Source organism: Urocitellus parryii, chromosome 9 (assembly GCF_045843805.1).
Source record: "Urocitellus parryii isolate mUroPar1 chromosome 9, mUroPar1.hap1, whole genome shotgun sequence".
NCBI classification, from domain to species: Eukaryota; Metazoa; Chordata; class Mammalia; order Rodentia; family Sciuridae; genus Urocitellus; species Urocitellus parryii.
In genome coordinates, this window is record NC_135539.1 from 99,431,258 (window position 1) to 99,450,265 (window position 19,008).

Sequence of the window (19,008 nt, forward strand, 5' to 3'; positions counted from 1 at the left end):
TACCCTACAGAGGGAGATGTGCCACATCACCCTGGGGGCCACATAGGAAGAGGGCCAAGGGAGTGGGCTTGACCTGACCAGGTAAGAAGCTGAAAGAGAGGATCCATGGGCAAGCATCTTTATTGGACATCAGGGTGGAGTATATAAGCAAAAGGTGTGAGAGGATTTCATCAGTGTTTTTGATTGTCCCTAGGTCACAGTCAGGAGAGGGCAAGAAGGGGGACTTGTAGCAGGGAACAGCCTCATCTCATTGGTGCACCTGGTGTCCCGGGCAGGGTGCACACAGCCTGTGAGAATGTCAGAGCGTGATTAAAATTGACATTTAACAAATGTCTGATATACCCTACTCTGAAGAGAAGATAGAAGGCAGTGGCAATAGTTAGCTTAGGCTATTTGTACATTAAGCAAAACAGTTATTTCAGCAGAGAATTAAAACAGTAAAAAAGATTTGGTGTGTTTAATTCAATGTTATTTAATTCCATTTGGGTACAGTTCTATCTAAAATTACCTCATTCCCTATCACACCTTGAGAAACACTGTTATCATGTCATCTGTGTTCCAGAATCCTTGATTCATATGATAACCAGATTCTTAGTGTGTGGTTTTTGTTCTGATCATCTCAAGACAGCTTCCCTGTATCTTCCAGATACCACATCCTCATACCAGCCAGGAGGAAGGGGTAAGGACAATAATGTGAATGTCAGCCACTCTTTTGTTATTTTTTTCCTTTGGAGAACAATAGTTTATCTAGCATTACCACCTAATAGAAAGAAGCCCACATCCTCTTCACCAGAATTGTGTTACTTGCTCATTCCTAACTGTAAAGGGAAATGTGAAATTATCCTCACTTGATATTTTTCCAAGTGTATCAGATACTCTATTAACCCATTTTCTCCCCTGGAGACATCCCTAATATGCTCTTGTCACCCTGATCCAAACTGAACTGGATATGCTCTAGGCTTGACACTCAGCCAAAAATCCAGGATACTTTCATTTTCTTCCTCATGTTGGTGTTAGGTTCTCTGTTTATTGGATGATTAGTTCTTGGTTTACTCCTTTGTCGGGTAATGCACATCCTTCAATGGGTTTTGGAAAGGCAAAGTAAATTTGGGGGACCATACTGAGGCTGAAAATCTCTTTTATGTAGTGTCATATTCTAAAGATAACTTGACTGAATAAAATAATAGATTGTCAATCATTTTTCTTTGGCTTTTGAAGACATTTCTTTCCATCAATTTGGTTGAGAAGTCTGATGCCATTCGTATTCCAGAATTTGTATATATTCTCCTTTTCTCACTAAGAACTTTATGTTCTATCACTGGTATTCTAAAAAGTTGGCTTTTTATTTATCAGACACTTGTGGTTCTTTTTAATCTGGAGATGTTTGTCCTTCAAGAAGAAGAGCTCATTATTTCTTTGAACATTCCTTCCCTTCCTTTCCTCTGTAATGACTATTAATTTATATTAAACCTCTTCAATTACTCCTTTTATTTTCTTGGTTTGGGTTTTTCTCATTAATCACTCTTACATTTTAAAAATTCTACTTACTTATAATTAGTGTTTCCTATTATTTTATTTTTAACTTATCTGTATCTATTTATATATCTCTTATAAACAAATACGGTCAATAATTTTTCATTTTATACATTTTATTTTTTAGTTCTAGATTTCCACTTGGTTCTTTTGAATAGTTTTCATTTGTCAGTTTCCCATCTGATTGTCCATTTTGCACATTTTCCTTTACATCTATTTATATTTTTATAATATATTTATAACAGATGTTTTACAGTTTTCTAATTATGAAAATTGTCATATATGGTTTTGCTTTTATTGAATGGTCTTTCTTTCAATTAGGGTCCATGTTTTCTTGTGTCTTCCTCTATGGGTAATTTCTTTTATTGTTATATGTACATTGTAGATAATACAATGAAATTTACTGTCTTTTGAGAGTGCTAAGTTTTGTTCTAGCACATAGTGAACTGGTGGTGCAGTTTCCTCCTTCTCAGTACCTTGTTTCACAAATCTCAGCTGTCACATCATCCCTAAAATTCAAACATCTGACTTCATCACTTTCTGGTTCCATTTTCCTATGCCATTTTGGAAATGGCTCCCAAGCAGAAAGCCAGGAGGAAAGTGGATGCTTCTTTGTGTGGTTCCCTTTTTTCAGAACCTGAGGCCTGTAGTATTTGATGTTTAATACCTGAAAAGTTTACTGATGTATTTTGTCCAGTTTTATAATTATGTGAACCTATGCCAGCTCCTTTATTATAGCTGGAACTGAAAGTCTGATTTGACTGAGTTTTGTACTTTTGAGTTTGTATTTTCAGTGTGTATGTAACATAATTTAATTCAACACTTGAGGGGGGCAGTTTTTGTAGTGTTGATTCTCCCTTAGCATTTAGTGATGGGAAATTTCTAACAGTTAAACGCTAGTAAGGTTGAGTTCACATTATAAAGTGAAGCATGGGTCAAAAAAGTGTTTTGTCTCTATATTAATACAGGATGGGTGTGCATTCCCTCCTTGAATAGCTGCCCAGACTTTAAACATGAACTCCACGGGAAAAAAAAATGGTTCTCAGTTTAGAATTGGAGAGAAAATTATGCCAGAATAGATACACATCCTGGTGAGTATTTTCTTTATATGTACATATGTGTGTGTGTGTGTGTGTGTGTGTTTGTGTATGTGTGTGTATACACACACACACACATATGTATATATTGTAATTGGACACAATGCCTTTATTTATTTATTTTTACATGGTGCTAAGCAGCAAACTCAGTGCTTCACACATGTTAGACAAGCACTCTACCACTCTACAACCCCAGGCCCCTAATGAGTATTTTCTATTGTAATTCCAACGCTTAGCTAAGTGAAACAATTTGTCAGGCCTAGAAATCCTCAATAGATAATGAAAAGCAATGTTGGAGAGAAAAGGCAATTTATTCAAAATCTACTATGTGCCGTGGGTAGAAACAGCAGCTGGCCACCTTTTTATAAGTTGCAGAGCCCTGTGAGTCTGTCCTCAGATCTGGAAGGTTATCAATATACTCCTCACATTCCTACAGATTCAGGATTTCCTTGATAGTCTCTCAGCATAGGAAATCTGGGATAAAACTAACTCATGTTCAGTTCCAGCTGCCTCCTGCAAGTTGTATAACCTTCTCAGCCTCATTTTCTCACCTGTAATGTAACAGAGAGCACCACTTTTATCAAGCATCTGCTCAGGCTCTGACAAGCCTTTGTTACTGACAACCAGTCAGTTTCCAGAGGCAGTGGCTGAACCAGTGAGGGAGTCCGCTAGACACTTTCCTCTCAGAAGTGGAAGACTAGAGCTGATCTCCTGCACGTATACCTGTTACCTGGCTTGACTGGAATGTGTAGTAAATCACTGTGTCCTATGTGAGCATTGACCCTGGACAGCTTCACCTACCAGACCATTTTATTCCTTTGCTGTGTCTCATTATCTGATCTAGATTAGGCCCTCTCCCTCTCTAGTGGGTCCCCTAAGAACCTGAGCTTTCCCTAATAGAGCATGTATCCCAAGTGAAATCACTTGCTTAATATCTGTTTCCTCTGCTAGAGTATTATTAACTCTATAAGGGTGGGATAATATCAGAGATCTCAAGGATCTAACCTTGAAACATAGTAGATGTTCAATAATCCACTATTGTTTGCCATAGTGGTGATGGGCACAGACATATAAATTTGGAATATATCGGGTATTTGAGGACATGCATGGAGAAAGTGGGAAAACTGGTTAAGATGGGGGTCCAGCATACAGGTGTTTTTATAATGCTTATCTTTACATTATAGGCCCCACACATAGAGGAAGTCAAATGACAGAGGTGAGACTGACAGGTTGAGTTGAATACCCAGGTCTGCCTGTGAAATGCCTCATGCTAGCTACCTTTGCTGAATAGGACACAGAACAGAAAAGTCAGAGTCACAGAACATCTGCTCATGCGTGGTTGGTAGAAAAAAAGATGAAAACTGAGAGTGTTTGATTGCTGGCCATTGTCCAGTTTGGCCAGGACCCCAGATAAGTTATTTTACATGCTTAGTACTTTTCTTTCCTCTGGCAAAAATCAAGAGGCAATAGCATGTTTATGGTGATGACAGCTGTCCTTTTTTAATACTGAAAGGTAAAAGTATATTTTTCTTCAAGTGTGAGAAATAAACACATGAATAAACTTCTTAGTTCTAAAGAAGACATTCTCGACATAGATGAGAGGATTGAGGTGGGGAGGAAGCATGACATTAGGTTTGAAAGTTTATCATAGTGGCTTAGAAAATTTAAGACAGAGACAGGTTATTTTTGTATTTAGGTAACATTTGGGGACATGAGTGTGTTCGCATGCACACACATGTGTGCACATGTATCTTAAAAGATAAAAGTGTATGATATATAAGTGTGTGTGTGTGTGTGTGTGTGTGTGTGCACTAAAGAAGACTAAACGAATATGGGAAAATGTTACTAATTGGTGAGCCTGGGTATATATACATACTTTGAATATTCTTATAAGTTTTTGATATATTTGAAATTTTGCAACTAAAAACATTATCAGGATCAGTAAAGGCAAAGTTTGCTTTTTAAAATATTGTATTTAGTCCACATCAAGGGGGCTTGCAGAAGCTTTATTTACTGATCTCCACTAGATTACGTAAGAATTCTTGGTGGCAGAATCTACCTCACCCTCTCCCCAGCCACCCCTCCACATCTGGCTAGTTCCTGCTGATACATCAGGGCTAGTCTACTGCTCTAAAGGTAGTGTGACATTGGAGCCACTTACCAAAGCTGGTTCTGAAGCATCATTCTCCTGGAAGTCTTTGCATGCATTGAAGTTTTAGATACATCTTCCTGAGAGACAGAAGTTTGGACCAGACAAAGTCCCCCAAGGTCCTTTTGATTATAAATTAGTCTGAGTGCAGAGGAGTAAGGGTGTAGAGTGTCTGGGGCAAGTAGTACAATTCTCTTTCTTCTCCCTGGTGATTTGACTACTCAGATTTTTGGAGCTGGCACATCGCTTTTGTTTTGCCCTATTTTCTTTTCTGTCTGCCAGGCAAAGTTGCTAGAGCCAGCATTCCCGGAAGCTCCCTGCTCCAGATGATGTCAGATCTCATGTGACCCAACCACCACATGTTTGGAAACATTACATCATTCCAGGATGTGATTTCCTTCTAAAGCAGAGCTTGCTGCTACTGTGCTGCTCTGGGAGCTGCTGCTCTGAGCAGCAGGCAGAACTTCAGTAGGAGACAGAGTTGTACAGGTGAGCAGCGATGGCCAGGTAGATGATACCGACCAAATGCCAATGACTTCTGGAACAGGCCCCATACCACTTAAATGCTTCTAAAACATCCCACAAGTGAAGATCAGGAATGAAAGGAAGGTGGCTTTTTGTGCCCCTGGCAAGATGTGTTTTGTGTGTGGTTCATATTTTGTTAAGTTAGATATTTTGGAGTGGATTGTGCCCATGGATTGGCTGAAGGAAACTGAGTTCGGAACTCAAGTATATATAGAAATGGGGCAAGAAGCATTTAGAAAGGCATTAAAAGAAAACACAATACACTGTAAAGACATTTTTGTAAATTTTTTTAAGTTGTTGATGGACACAATACTTTTGTTTTATTTATTTATTTTTATGTGGTGCTGAGAATCAAGCCCAGTGCCTCACATGTGCTAGGAAAGCACTCTACCACTGAGCTACAGCCCCAGTCCCTGTAAAGACATTTATAATCCACAATCTTTTCAAATAATTATAGAAGCAAAGTTTTAGGATTGGAGGAAGCAGATGAACAGCCGATACCCATCAGTAAAAACAATTATAACAATGACAATAATAATTATCTATTGAGCTCTAACCATATGCCAGACACTGTGCAAAGCAAACCTGCTAACAGAATGACCAAGTAGGTAGGGTTTACCTTGCCAGAGAATAGTTTTAAATTTGTGTCTAAGGGAATCCCATCAGGAGACCATTGTCCTCTTCTGAGTAACACTGAGCTCAACTACACTACCCAGTCCAGAGTAATTCAAGTGCATGTGCATTTCAATCGCTGGGGCCTGAGACAAGGTCTGGCCCAGAAAGGATGGCTTAAGACAATAAGCCTTTGGTGTCTTACACAGCCGCATGTGGTGCTCATCTTGCATAGTGCTTCATCGCACAACTTCCCTAATATTCCCTTCCCTTCCCCAACCACCTCCATGTGTACTCTAACTCAGTCTTTTAAAACTAGATCAGAAGTCCAGGAAGTATTTGCTTCCCTTTTTATTCTGCTGCCTGCTGCCTAGGCCTGGTTTCCTAGCAACCTGGCTCTTCACAGTCCGGGAGGTGGATGTGTCACAGCAAGCCTGGGCGGGAGAGGTGAGAACCTGAGGAAAGCTCTTTCCTCCTAAGCCCTGAAATACAGACTTTCTCCTTTGCAGCAATTAATATTACAGAAGAAATTTACTTTTCCTGGCATATGTAAGATTCAACCCTAAGGGGAGCAAATAATTTGTCAAGAAGGGCAGGGCTGCACTTTCGTGCCAGGAGCAGGGATTTCTATTTGAGGGATACTTAATGATACCACACATGACTTTCCCTAAAGACTAATGAAAAAAACAGTGAGATTAAACATGATTTCTCTTTGGTACAAGAACAGTTAGACCAAGGTACCATTCCTAAAGGATGCATTTGAGTTATTCTTTGAAAATAATAAAACAGGCAGAACATATCTTAGGATTATATTAAGTATCATTATATTTTTGTAACCTGATAAACCCAGAGAAGGTAAATGACTTAACTGGGGGTTTCCTAATAAGAGGAAGATAGAGGTGGGACTAAAACACTTTCCCAGGCCTCAATCTGATGCTACTTCTGTTACCCTCTGCTGCCTTTTCCAGAGTTAATGCAGATGTAGCACACTGGTTCCCATAATTGAGGGGACTGGGTTGCAGAACACCTGGATGTTTGTGGGAGTGTAGGTATAAGGCTTGTGTTAGAGAGTGAAACTGTGTCACGTGGCCACACTACTAACATATTATTCCTGGTTGAGCTGACCAGCATAGACAACAGTGAAGACACACGGAAAGTGAATCACTTCTCATTCATGAGTTTGGTATTGAAAGATTCTCTTGTCTCAACGCTTAATTAGGATCAGAGGAAAGGAGACAAAACCCTAAACCCATAGTGACTGTAGACAGTATATTAACTTAAAAAGTATTTCTGGGTAATTTGTAGACCTACAAAACACTTCATTGTAGGTGATAAAAATAGAAATCAGACTCTCTTTTAAGGAAAATAGAATTGATCAACATTTGTAGTAAGGCATAATAACTTATGGTAACTCAAATGAACATGAGAGGAGCTTTAGGTGCCAGGGCAGAAGGATTAGAAATGAGACTCCATCCTCTGTCCAGGTCTCTGCTTAGCAAGTCTTATCTGCCTCTATAGCAGGTCTTCTCTATGTGGTTAGAAAGATGGCCATTATCCTTTAACTTTATATCCTTGTGGCACCACGACTCCCAACACAAAACAGTTGTTTCTCTAGCTTCAAACTCAAAAAATACCACAGAAGGACTTGGAAAGGTCCAGGTGGAATTCATTCCCTCCCCTGAACCATCACTCTTGGAGGAGGGGAAGGAGTGGGGAGCTATGACTAGCAAGCCCTGTCACTGGCCAGCTCTGTGAATGGCAGAGGGAGAGGGAAGGTAGTTACTGGAATAATGAGTGATGGGAATCTTGCTTGACTAATAAAAAGATAATAGCTATCACTATCTACTGTATCCCACAAGTGCTGGGATACAGTACAACCCCTATTATCTCATGCTTCCCCTCCCTCCAGCCCACATGCTTACATATGGACCATTAATAAATAAACCTACATGATAACGTTGGCAGTCCGGGGGAATTCTTGGCGGGTTAATCAGCCTTGTCAAAATTGATCCTTATCAATTGCCCTACAAGAATCCTCCAAAGCCTGGAGGGCGGGAGGCAGTGTGCTATAGTGACAGGAAAGCAAGGGGTCTGGATTCTAGCCCTGGCTGTGTCCAACTCTGTGAACTTAGGCGAGTCCCTTCATCTCTCTGTTTGTTTTTCAGATGGGAAAAGTTGGCCCAGGAGGTCACCAAGATCCATCTACCACTAATATTCTACAATTGCAATCTGGGTGCAACAGAGCATGTCATTGCACCCTCTAGTGGCTCATTTAAAGTAGGAAAAGAGCTCAGAATATCTCAGTTCTTAATTGAAGAGAACAACTTTTTTTCCCTACAGAGCCTAATGGGAACATTCCTACAGAACAAGGTTAAAAAGTATAGTTCTGAAGGCAGAAATACACTACTGCTTTGTCAATCAAAGTCCTGGAAAAGTGACAAAAAATAAAAAATAAAAACTGCTCTGCATAGAAATGTAGCCATTCTGGCATCTGTTCACCAAAACACCAGGTGTCTAACCAGTAGGTGGCAGAAACACATAGGAACAAAAACCAGTTTGTGTGTGGGGAAAAAAAAAAAAAAAACTACAATAGTTTTGAAAAGTTGTAATTAATTGTGTAGACAATAGAGGACCAAAGGGAGAAAGATAAGACTCATAAATATTTTGGGGATCAAAATCCATTTATTCCAGAAATGTTTACTGAGCATCTAATGTGTCCCAGGTTCTTATTGTGAATTATAATACCAAAGATGAGAGAATTCACTGTTCTAACCCTCCTGAAACCTATGTTCTAATACAGGACACAAATATTATGTAAATACAAGCATAGTAAGTGCATTAAAATGGAAACTTACGGTGCTCCCTGAACTCATAAGAGGGGGCCCAGACCTTGACTTCTATATCAGAGAAGATATTCCTGAGGAAGTGATCTATAAGCTGAGTTTTGTGAATCTAAGAGGAAATAGGTCAATTGTGAGAAATAATTTTAAATTTTAAAAATATTTAAACTGTTACCATATTGTAAGCTCTGGGGATGCACAGATGAATAAAATACAATATTCTTGCCCTTACAAACAATTATCTATGGATGACAGAGGAGAGGTTTTGGATCCAATCACATAGCTGTATTCCCAGAAGACTGTGATTGCAAATCAAGGATGGTTATCTTGTTAGTAGAAAAGGTTTTAAAAGGCAAATAGAGGATAAAAAAGGCAAAGATTGCTTAATAATCCATATTTTAGGGACTTAACCCTTTTTAGACATGCACTTTGATGGTATGCATTCCTGCCAATGGAGTGAGGCAGCCTGCGGCCTGCTCATCAAGTTCTACGTCCCCAGTGTGGCATACACTATATTTGATAGATGACAAATAAATGAGCGATGTTTTCTCCTTTTGACTCTTCAGCCTAATCCACTGATGTTATTCATAATGTGAAATGTCTGTGGTTATGAAGACAAGGTGCAGGAGGCGCAGGTGTCAGTCCAGTGCCTACCACAGAGTGGGTATCTAATAAGTGTTTAGAGATGATTGGCAGCATGGATAAATGAATGAAGGAACAAATAGTTCAGACTGGTGCTGTGTTCAACAACTAGGTGATAGAAGGTTCTTGTGTCAAATAAGCCCCAAATGAGATCCTGACAGTATTTTAAGTTCAAAAGAGATCTTTAATTGGAAACACAATCTCCTCCATTCTTTTTGTTGACCTTTCCAATCCTTGGCACCCTGGCCTGAAACCTTCCTGTCATTAATCAGTAACTGAGACCTTTAGATCAATGTGCTCTTACATTACTCTAAAGATAACTGCAGTTCAGCGATAATTGCCCAGAGGACCACTTAGTGAGGTGCTAAGATAGACTAGGTATTAAAATCACTCCTTCCTTCATACTTAGACTTTCTTTTATAGAGTCAGCACATCTATCATTGACTCAGAAGGAGAATATGTTGAATATTATATCATTTTTAAACACAAAAGAGGTCTCATCACTTAAAGGAAGCCCGGTGATGACTGTCTTTTCAAAATGACTGTTTTCTAACTGTTTCTCTGTGTGTGGAATTTTATGTCAACAATGGAGTTGAACTTTAAGCTGAAATGTGTGGTGGAAAACAAAGTTATGTTTCTAAAAAATTTTAAGAAATCATCACCCTATATACATAAGAATTCTTTGTTGTAAACAATCAAACTCAATTCCATCTTACTTAAGGAGAATGGGAATTCATTAAAATGTCAGGGACATCAGAATCACAAGTGAGGCTGAAGAATGAGACAAGGACAATGAATCAAAAATGAACCTCAAATCACACCACAGAATTGTCCCCTGCAGACTCCACCCCTTATACTGCATTTGTACTACTGATACTATGCACCGACTAGGGCTAACTTCAGCTGCAAGCAACAGAGATCCCAAATTATAGAACCTTAGAATTGATGTGTACTTTTCTTTCTCATATTCAAGTCTGGAACCCAAGGGCTGTTAGAGCTGTTCTTTGGAGTCCCAGGCATGCAGATGCAGGACCCTTCTATGTTGTTGCTCCCACACACAGGGTCTCTGTTACTATGGTTATCTTGTGGTTCATGATAGCTGCTCGAGCTTCAACCATCCTGATCCCCATTTCAACACACAGAAAAGAAGAAGGGATGAAGCCTTGCTGTCCTTTAAGAAAGGATCCCAGGATGGGGGTTAGGCAACACTTCTGCTAAATAATATAGGCTTTATTCTGAGTGGCATGTGCCCAGATAAAAATAACAGGTTTTGTTAGTATGAAAGAAGGTAAACATAGACAGCCAGAAGGCTCTAGCACACATAGCAGGCCCTGGACTCAAGACATCATTGTTCCTGCTCTCTCTGCCAGCCCTCAGGAACACAGGCTTTCTACATCCATTGCCACTGCAAGGAACTCTGGAACAGATGCAGGTGACTGACATAGACAGTCATGTGCCACACCTCAGTGAGAGGTTAGGAAAATGGGCATCTAGGCAGGGAACAGACTCCACAGTCCACAATATTTAGAAGATGTGTAAATGTTCAAACAGGGAGAGGTTGGAAGTGCTGACTGGCCTAAAAGAATGATCCATTCCTCTTTATTTTTACCACCTATCTGATTTGAATTCTAGATAGAGCTTAAATAATTTATGATCTTAGACAACACTGGTTTTGCTCTTTCATGTCCATGGTTCCCATTGTAAAGCTACATAAATGTATTACTACTTTTGGCAACGATTTCTAGATATGACACCAAAAGTGTAGGCAACAAGAGGACCACATTAAATTAAAACTTTTGTGCATCAAAGAACACAATTAACACAATAAAAAGACAACCTACCTAAATAATGGGAGAAAATAAGATAGTCATGGTGGCACATGCCTGTAATACCAGCTGCTCATGTGTCTGAGGCAGGAAGATGGCAAATTTTGAGATCAGTCTGGGCAAATTTAAGGTAATTTTGTCTCAAAATAAAAAATTTAAAAGGCTGGGGATGTATCTCAGTGATAGAGGGGGTTCAATTTCCAGTACTGCAATAAAAAAGAATGGAAGAAAATATGTACAAATCATATATCTGATAGCAGTTATCCAAAATATGTAAAAAATTCCTATGACCCAACAACAAAAACCAATGACCCAATTAATAAACAGCACATGCCACCCACAATAAAGACTGTATTAACCAATCTTCCTTGGTTTATCTAGGTCTGGCCAATGAGATGTAAGTGAAAGTGTTACATAATGATATCCTGGGATTCTTCCTTAAAAGGACATCCTTAAGATATACAAATAGGCAAAAAACACACAAAAAGACGTTCAACATCACTAAGCATTAAGAGTTTGCAGCCATGATACTCATTATGAAGGCTACTATTAAAAAAAAAGAAGACAACACGTGTTGGTGAGGATATGAAAATTTGGAAATAGAATTAAATTAAAAATAGAATTATTGTATGGTCCAGCAACTCTGCTTTTGGGTTATATACCAAAAGAATTGAACATCAGATCTCAAAGAGATATTTATGCAATAATATTGGTAACAGCATAATTCACAATACCCAAAAATTGGAAGCAACACAAGCATCCATAGACAAAAACAGATAAAATGTGATATAAACGTGAAATAGGATATTATTCAATCTTAAAAAGAAAAAAAGTTCTGAGACATGATATGACATGTATGAATCTTGAGGACATTATATAGTGAAATAAGCCAATCAGAAAAAGGTGAATGCTGTATGATGTTATTTATATGAGGTGCCCAGATTAGTCAAAATCATATAGACATAAAGTAAGATGGTATTTTGAAGGACTCTGAGAAGAGAGAAATGGTGCAGCTGCTGTGGAAAACAGTTTTAGTTTTTTGAGATGAAAAGAGCTCTGGAAAATGGTTGTACAATAATATGACATAACTGAACTCTAGATGGAATATTTTATGTTATGTGTATTTTACAACTTAAAAAATAATATTACTATTTTCCTGGTGTAGACAATGGTGGCCAAGATTCCCAACTCCATTAATATATATCTTGCCCAGGATGCAAGACCACTTAGTAAATAGAGGCAAATAATAAAAACCACAGTACACAACTCAAATCATGGAAGCACTTTCTTTGGAATGAGAAAAGGGAGGGGTCGTTTCTTTCCTTTAATTTAATAGAATTTATATTTTATTGATATAATAAATAATATATTCAAGTTAATTAATAATTGCAGTTTTAATATTCCAGGAAAGGTTTAGTGCAGCATTTCTCTTGTACTAAATAAAAAAGTTCTGGGATTAAAATATAAGCAAGTAAATAGGCCAGACCCACGATTCTCAGAAACATTCAATTGCAGAAAATAAAAACAAGTGCAAGTCACTAGTCCCATTAATACCTGGAAGTTCACAGCTGTAACTATAATTTGCATCATGTTTTGCAGTCTACAGAGAGCTGTCACCAGCTGTACTTTATTTCATTAAACTTTATAATAACACTGTGAGAGAATTAAAAAATAAATATTCCTATTTAAAGGTGAAAACTAAGGATAACAGAGGATAAATTATATATCCAGGGTTAGGATATATAACCCTGGATTATATTTATATATATAAGAGGAGGGTAAAGATCTAAATCAGAAGGAAAAAATACATTTCCTTCAATTGCATCATAATGCACTAACAGCAAGCTGGTAAATACCCAAAGCAAGCTAGGATGCTAAGTCTTTAAATTCATGTGTAGTTTAATTTGTTTTTAGGATTTTGTGTTTTATTCTTTCATATTTTCTTCTCGATGGGGAAAACATATCTCAAAGCTTTGTTTTAAGTGAAGTTTAAGAATCTTAAAAAAGAAAGAATGTGAGGGAGTTCTGATTTGCTGTAAGAACTAAAAACATCTGAGTCTTCCAGCTCTAAGCACCTATAAATGCAGAACAAAATATAACAAATATTCTTTCAAACCATAGTGAAGGGCACCAAACCAAAGAAAATCCCAGGTGCCAGAAACAAAAAGGAAGACTGAAAAACATAGAAGTGCCCTTGTGAGTTGACACAGAGACAGTGCTGGAGCAACAGGCAGCATTAGCCTTGGAAATCCAGGGAGCTCTAATGTCCATTTAGGAAATAATGATCATTCTTAAGATGGAACTGAAAACCTCCTTTATAAAACCAGGATCATAAAAGGGCTGCCTCTTTGTGAAAGGGTGGTTTAGAAAATAACTAACTTTCCAGCAGAAGGAGAGTTTGAGTAGACCTAGCTCTGTGTGGGAAAAATCCTCCCTGAATATTTAACACCCACGGGTAAAGGAAAATGAATACCCTTTCAGAAAAAGAGATCAGTATGCCAAACTTCTTATATGCCTATGACATCAGGCCAGAGCAAACCAAACCTGCTCTCCAGGACCATGCCCTCAACGCAGGTTGCACAGGTTTCCCAATCACAGTTAGTTTTGGTAAATATGAGATACTAGTTCAAAAATTACAAAATACATGAAGAAAAAAAAATCCATTCTGGGGCTGGGGATATAGCTCAGGTGGTAGAGTGCTTCCCTCGCATGCACAAGTCCCTGGGTTCAATCCTTAGCAACACACACACACACACACACACACACACACACACACAAAATCCACTCTGAATAAGAATCAGAACCTGACCCCAGAGAATATTTGATATTAGAATAATCTAATGGAAACCACGAAATAAGTATGCATAAATTTACTGAACATAAAATAAGAAACTAAAATATAATAAAATTATATTGTTAAAATTAAAACCAGTAAGAGTTTGTAAAGAATCAGAATTAAAAATTAAAACACAGTCATTGAAATTTTAAATTACAGTAAGTAGGTTAAATAGTAAGTTATAAAAAGGTAAAGAGAAATTTGTAAACAGAAAGATAAATCTTCAAAAACTGCCCAAGACACAGCTCAAAGGAGAGATAAAGAGATAGAAAAGGAGAATGGAAAATGAAAAACCCAACATATATCAAATAGATATTCTAAAAGAAGATAGAGGTGACTTGAAAAAGCAATTAAGAATTGGTAATGAGGAATTTTTTTGTTCATTTTCATTATACAGAACAGTGGGTTTCATTGTGGCATATTCATACATGCATACAACATACTTGCATCATATTGACTCCCCCTACTATCCTCTTTTTTCCTCCCTTCACCCTTCCTCTAACAGCTTCCTTCCTATCTACTTTCCCTAGACTCCGCATGAGGGAAAAAGATGTGATACTTTTCTTTCAGAGTCTGGCATATTTCACCTAACATTATAATCTCCAGTTCCAACAATTTTTCTGCAAAATATATGATTATGTTCTGAATAATATTCCATTGTATATATATGTCACATTTTCTTTATTCATTCATACACTGATGGGCACTGAGACTGATTCCATAACTTGGCCATTGGCAATCACACTGTGATAAACATAGATATACTGTTGTCTCTATAGTATGCTGACTTTAATTCTTTGGGTATATACCAAAGAGTGGTAAGGCTGGATAATGTAGTAGTTCTATTAGTTTTTCAAGGAACCTTCATACTACTTTCCATTGGGACTGTACCACTTTACTCTCCTACAACAGAGTTACAAGGGCTCCTTATCTCCTACATCCTTGGCATCATTTATTGTTTCTTGTGTTCTTGATGATTGTCATTCTGATTGGGATGAGGTAGAATCTCAATGGGATTCTGATTTGCATTTCCCTGATGGCTAAAGACATTGACTATTTTTTTTTTCAAATAATTATTGGCCCTTTGTATTTCTTCTTTTGAGAGGTATCTGTTCAGTTCATTTTCCCATTTACTGATTAGTTTTTAGTTGGTTTGTGTGTGGTGTGTATGCATCTCTGTGTTAAGTTTTTATGAGTTATTTATGTATTCTGGATATTAATCTTCTGCCAGAAGAGTAGCTGGCAAAGATTTTCTCCCATCCCATAGGGTGTCTCTTCACTCTATTGGTTTCCTTTGCTGTGTAGAAGCTTTTCAGTTTGATACTGCACGATTTGTCAATTCTCGCTGTGTTTCCTGAGTTATTGAAGTCCTATTCAGGAAATCATTGCCTGTGCCTATGTCTTGAAGTTTTACCCTATTTTTTCTTCTAGCATTTCCAGTTTAAGGTCTTATATTTAAACCTTTGATCCATTTTGAGTTCATTTTTGAACAGGGCGAGAGGGATCTAACTTCAATCTTCTATGTATTGATATCTCGTTTTCTCTGCACCATCTATTAAAGGTGCTATCTTTCCTCCAGTGTGTGTTTTTGGAACCTTTGTCAAAAATCAGAAGGCTGTGGCTTTGTGGATTTGCCTCTGTGTCCTCTATTCTATTCCATTAGTTACATATGTGTTTTTATGCCAGTACCATGCTATTCTTGTTACTATCGCTCTATAATGTATTTTGAAATCAGGTATTATGATACCTCTAGCATTGCTTTTGGCTCAGCATTGTTTTTGACTATTTAGGATCTTTTTTTAGGGTCTATTTTGATTATCTATGAATTTTTAGGATTTTTCCCTACTTTTGTGAAGAATGTCATTAGTATTTTGATCAGGAATACATTGAATCTGTAGATTGCTTTTGGTAATTTGGTCATTTTAACAATATTAATTCTGCCTATCCAAGAATACAGGAAATCATTCCATCTTCTAGTATCTTCAGTTTCTTTTTTCACTGTTTTGTAATTTTCATTGTAGAGGTCTTTCACCTCCTTGGCTGGGTTTATTCTTAGGTATTTTTAAGCTATCGTGAACAGAATTGTTCTCTTGATTTCTTTGTGAGTTCACTATCAGTGTACAATAAAAGCAATTTTTGTATGTTGATTTTCTAAGACCAATGAAAGGACATGAATTCCCAATTTCAGGAAGCCTACTAAATCTTCAACAATATAATATAAATAAATCCACACATAGAAACATCCCCCCAAAGTATTTCCACAGCCATCAAAAACTGAAAGGCAATCAAAAAAGCAACCACAGAGAAAAGATGAAAATAACTTAAAAGAAAAATGTGAAAAATTTGAAAGAAAAATTTCTAACAGACTACCCAACACAAAACATAAGAGGCAGAAAACAATGTAATGCTTTTTTTTAAAAATTATTTATTTATTTATTTGTTCTAATTTGTTATACATGACAGCAGAATGCATTTTAGTTCATAGTACACAAATGGAGCACAATTTTTCATTTTTCTGGTTGTACACAAAGTGAAGTCACACCATTCGTGTCTTCATACATGTACTTAGGGTAATGATGTCCATCTCATCCCACCACCTTTCCTACCCTCATGCTTCCTTCCTTCCTCTCCTTCCCGTTTGCCCTATCTAAAATTTCCCCATTCCTCCTATTCTCCCCACCCCTACCCCCACTATGGATCAGCATCCACTTATCAGAGAAATAATTTGGCTTTTGTTTTTTGGGATTGGCTTACTTCACTTTGCATGATATTCTCCAACTCCATCCAAATACCTGCAAATACCATGATTGTATTCTATTTTAATACTGAGTAATATTCCATTGTGTATATATACCACAGTTTCTTTATCCATTCATCTATTGAAGTACATCTAAGTTGGTTCCACAATTTAGCTATTGTGAATTGTGCTGTTATAAATATTGATGTGGCTGTGTCACTGTTTTTAAGTCCTTTGGGTATAAACTGAGGAGTGCAATAACTGGGCCAAATGGTGGTTCCATTCCAAGTTTTCTAAGGAATCTCCAAACTGCTTTCCAGATTGGTTGTACCAATTTGCAACCCATCAGCAATGTAAGAGTGTGCCTTTTCCCCCACATCCTCACTAACACTTATTGTTTCGTATATTCTTAATAACTGCCATTCTGACTGGAGTGAGATGAAATCTTAGAGTAGTTTTGATTTGCATTTCTCTAATTGCTAGAGATGTTGAGCATTTTTTCATGTATTTGTTGATCAATTATATGTCTTCTTCTGAGAAGTGTCTGTTCAGTTCCTTAGCCCATTTATTGATTGGGTTATTTGGGTTTTTTTGGTGTTAAGTTTTTTGAGTTCTTTATATATCCTGGAGGTTAGTGCTCTATTTGATGTGCATGTGGTAAAAATTTGCTCCTATTCTGTAGACTCTGTCTTCACCTCACTGATCGTTTCTTTTGCTCAGAAGAAGCTTTTCAGTTTGAAACCATCCCTTTTTTTAAAAAAAAAATTTAGTTGTAGATGGACACAATATCTTTATTTTTATTTATTTATTTTTATGTGGTGCTGAGAATCGAACTCAGGGCCTCATGCATGCAAGGCAAGCGCTCTACCACTGAGCTACATCCCCAGCCCCCTTTATTAATTCTTGATTTTTTTCCGAGAGAGAGAGAGAGAGAGAGAGAGAGAGAGAGAGAGAGAGAGAGAGAATTTTTTAATATTTTATTTATTTACTTATTTATTTTTTGGTGGACACAACATCTTTGTATGTGGTTTTTTTTTTTTTAAAGAGAGAGAGAGAGAGAGAGAGAGAGAGAGAGAGAGTTTTTAATATTTATTTTTTGGTTTTTGGCAAACACAACATCTTTGTTTGTATGTGGTGCTGAGGATCGAACCCGGGCCGCACGCATGCCAGGCGAGCGCACTACCGCTTGAGCCACATCCCCAGCCCTAATTCTTGATTTTATCTCTTGCTCTATAAGAGTCTTATTAAGGAAGCTGGGGCCTAATCCAACATGATGAAGATTTGGACCTACTTTTTCTTCTATTAAACACAGGTTCTCTTGTCTAATTCCTAGGTCCTTGATTCACTTTGAGTTGAGTTTTATGCATGGTCAGAGATAGGGGCTTAATTTCATTTTGCTGCATATGGATTCCCAGTTTTCCCAGCACCATTTGTTGAAGAGGCTATCTTTTCTCCAATGTATGTTTTTGGCACCTTTGTCTAGTATGAGATAAATGTATTTATGTGGGTTTATCTCTGTGTTCTCTATTCTGTACCACTGATCTACAAGTCTATTTTGGTGCCAATATCATGCTGGTTTTGTTACTATTGCTCTATAGTATAGTTTAAGGTCTGGTGCTACCTGCTTTGGCTATTCTGTGTCTCTTATTTTTCCAAATGAATTTCACGATTGCTTTTTCTATTTCTATGAGGAATGTCATTGGGATTTTGATTGGAATTGCATTAAATCTGTACAGTGCTTTTGGTAGTATGGTTATTTTGACAATATTAATTCTGCCTATCCAAGAACAAGGGACATCTTTCCATCTTCTAAGGCCTTCTTTAAATTCTTTCTTTAGCATTCTATAGTTGTCATTGTAAAGATCTTTCACCTCTTACATTAAGTTAATTCCCAAGTATTGTATTTTTTTAAGCTATTGTAAATGCGTTAGTTTTTCTCGTTTCTCTCTGAGAGCTTTTGTCACTGATGTACAGAAATTCCTCTGATTTATGGGTGTTGATTTTATATCCTGCTACTTTGTTGAATTCATTTATTAGTTCTAGAAGTTTTCTGGTGAATTTTTTTTTGGATTCTCTAGGTATAGAATCATGTCATAGGCAAATAGCAATAGTTTGAGTTCTTCTTTTCCTATCCATATCCCTTTAATTTCTTTTGTCTAATTGCTTTGGCTAGAGTTTGAAGAACTATGTTAAATGTAAGTGGTGAAAGAG

The 19,008-nt window shown here is 37.4% G+C and overlaps 1 non-coding gene across 1 annotated transcript; it reads right to left on the minus strand.

Annotated features, from left to right (window-relative positions):
- Nucleotides 1-17,610: 17,610 nt before the first annotated feature.
- Trnaa-ugc (transfer RNA alanine (anticodon UGC)) lies at nucleotides 17,611-17,683 on the minus strand. Its single transcript has one exon. It is a non-coding gene; the product is annotated as a tRNA-Ala (tRNA).
- Nucleotides 17,684-19,008: the final 1,325 nt, after the last annotated feature.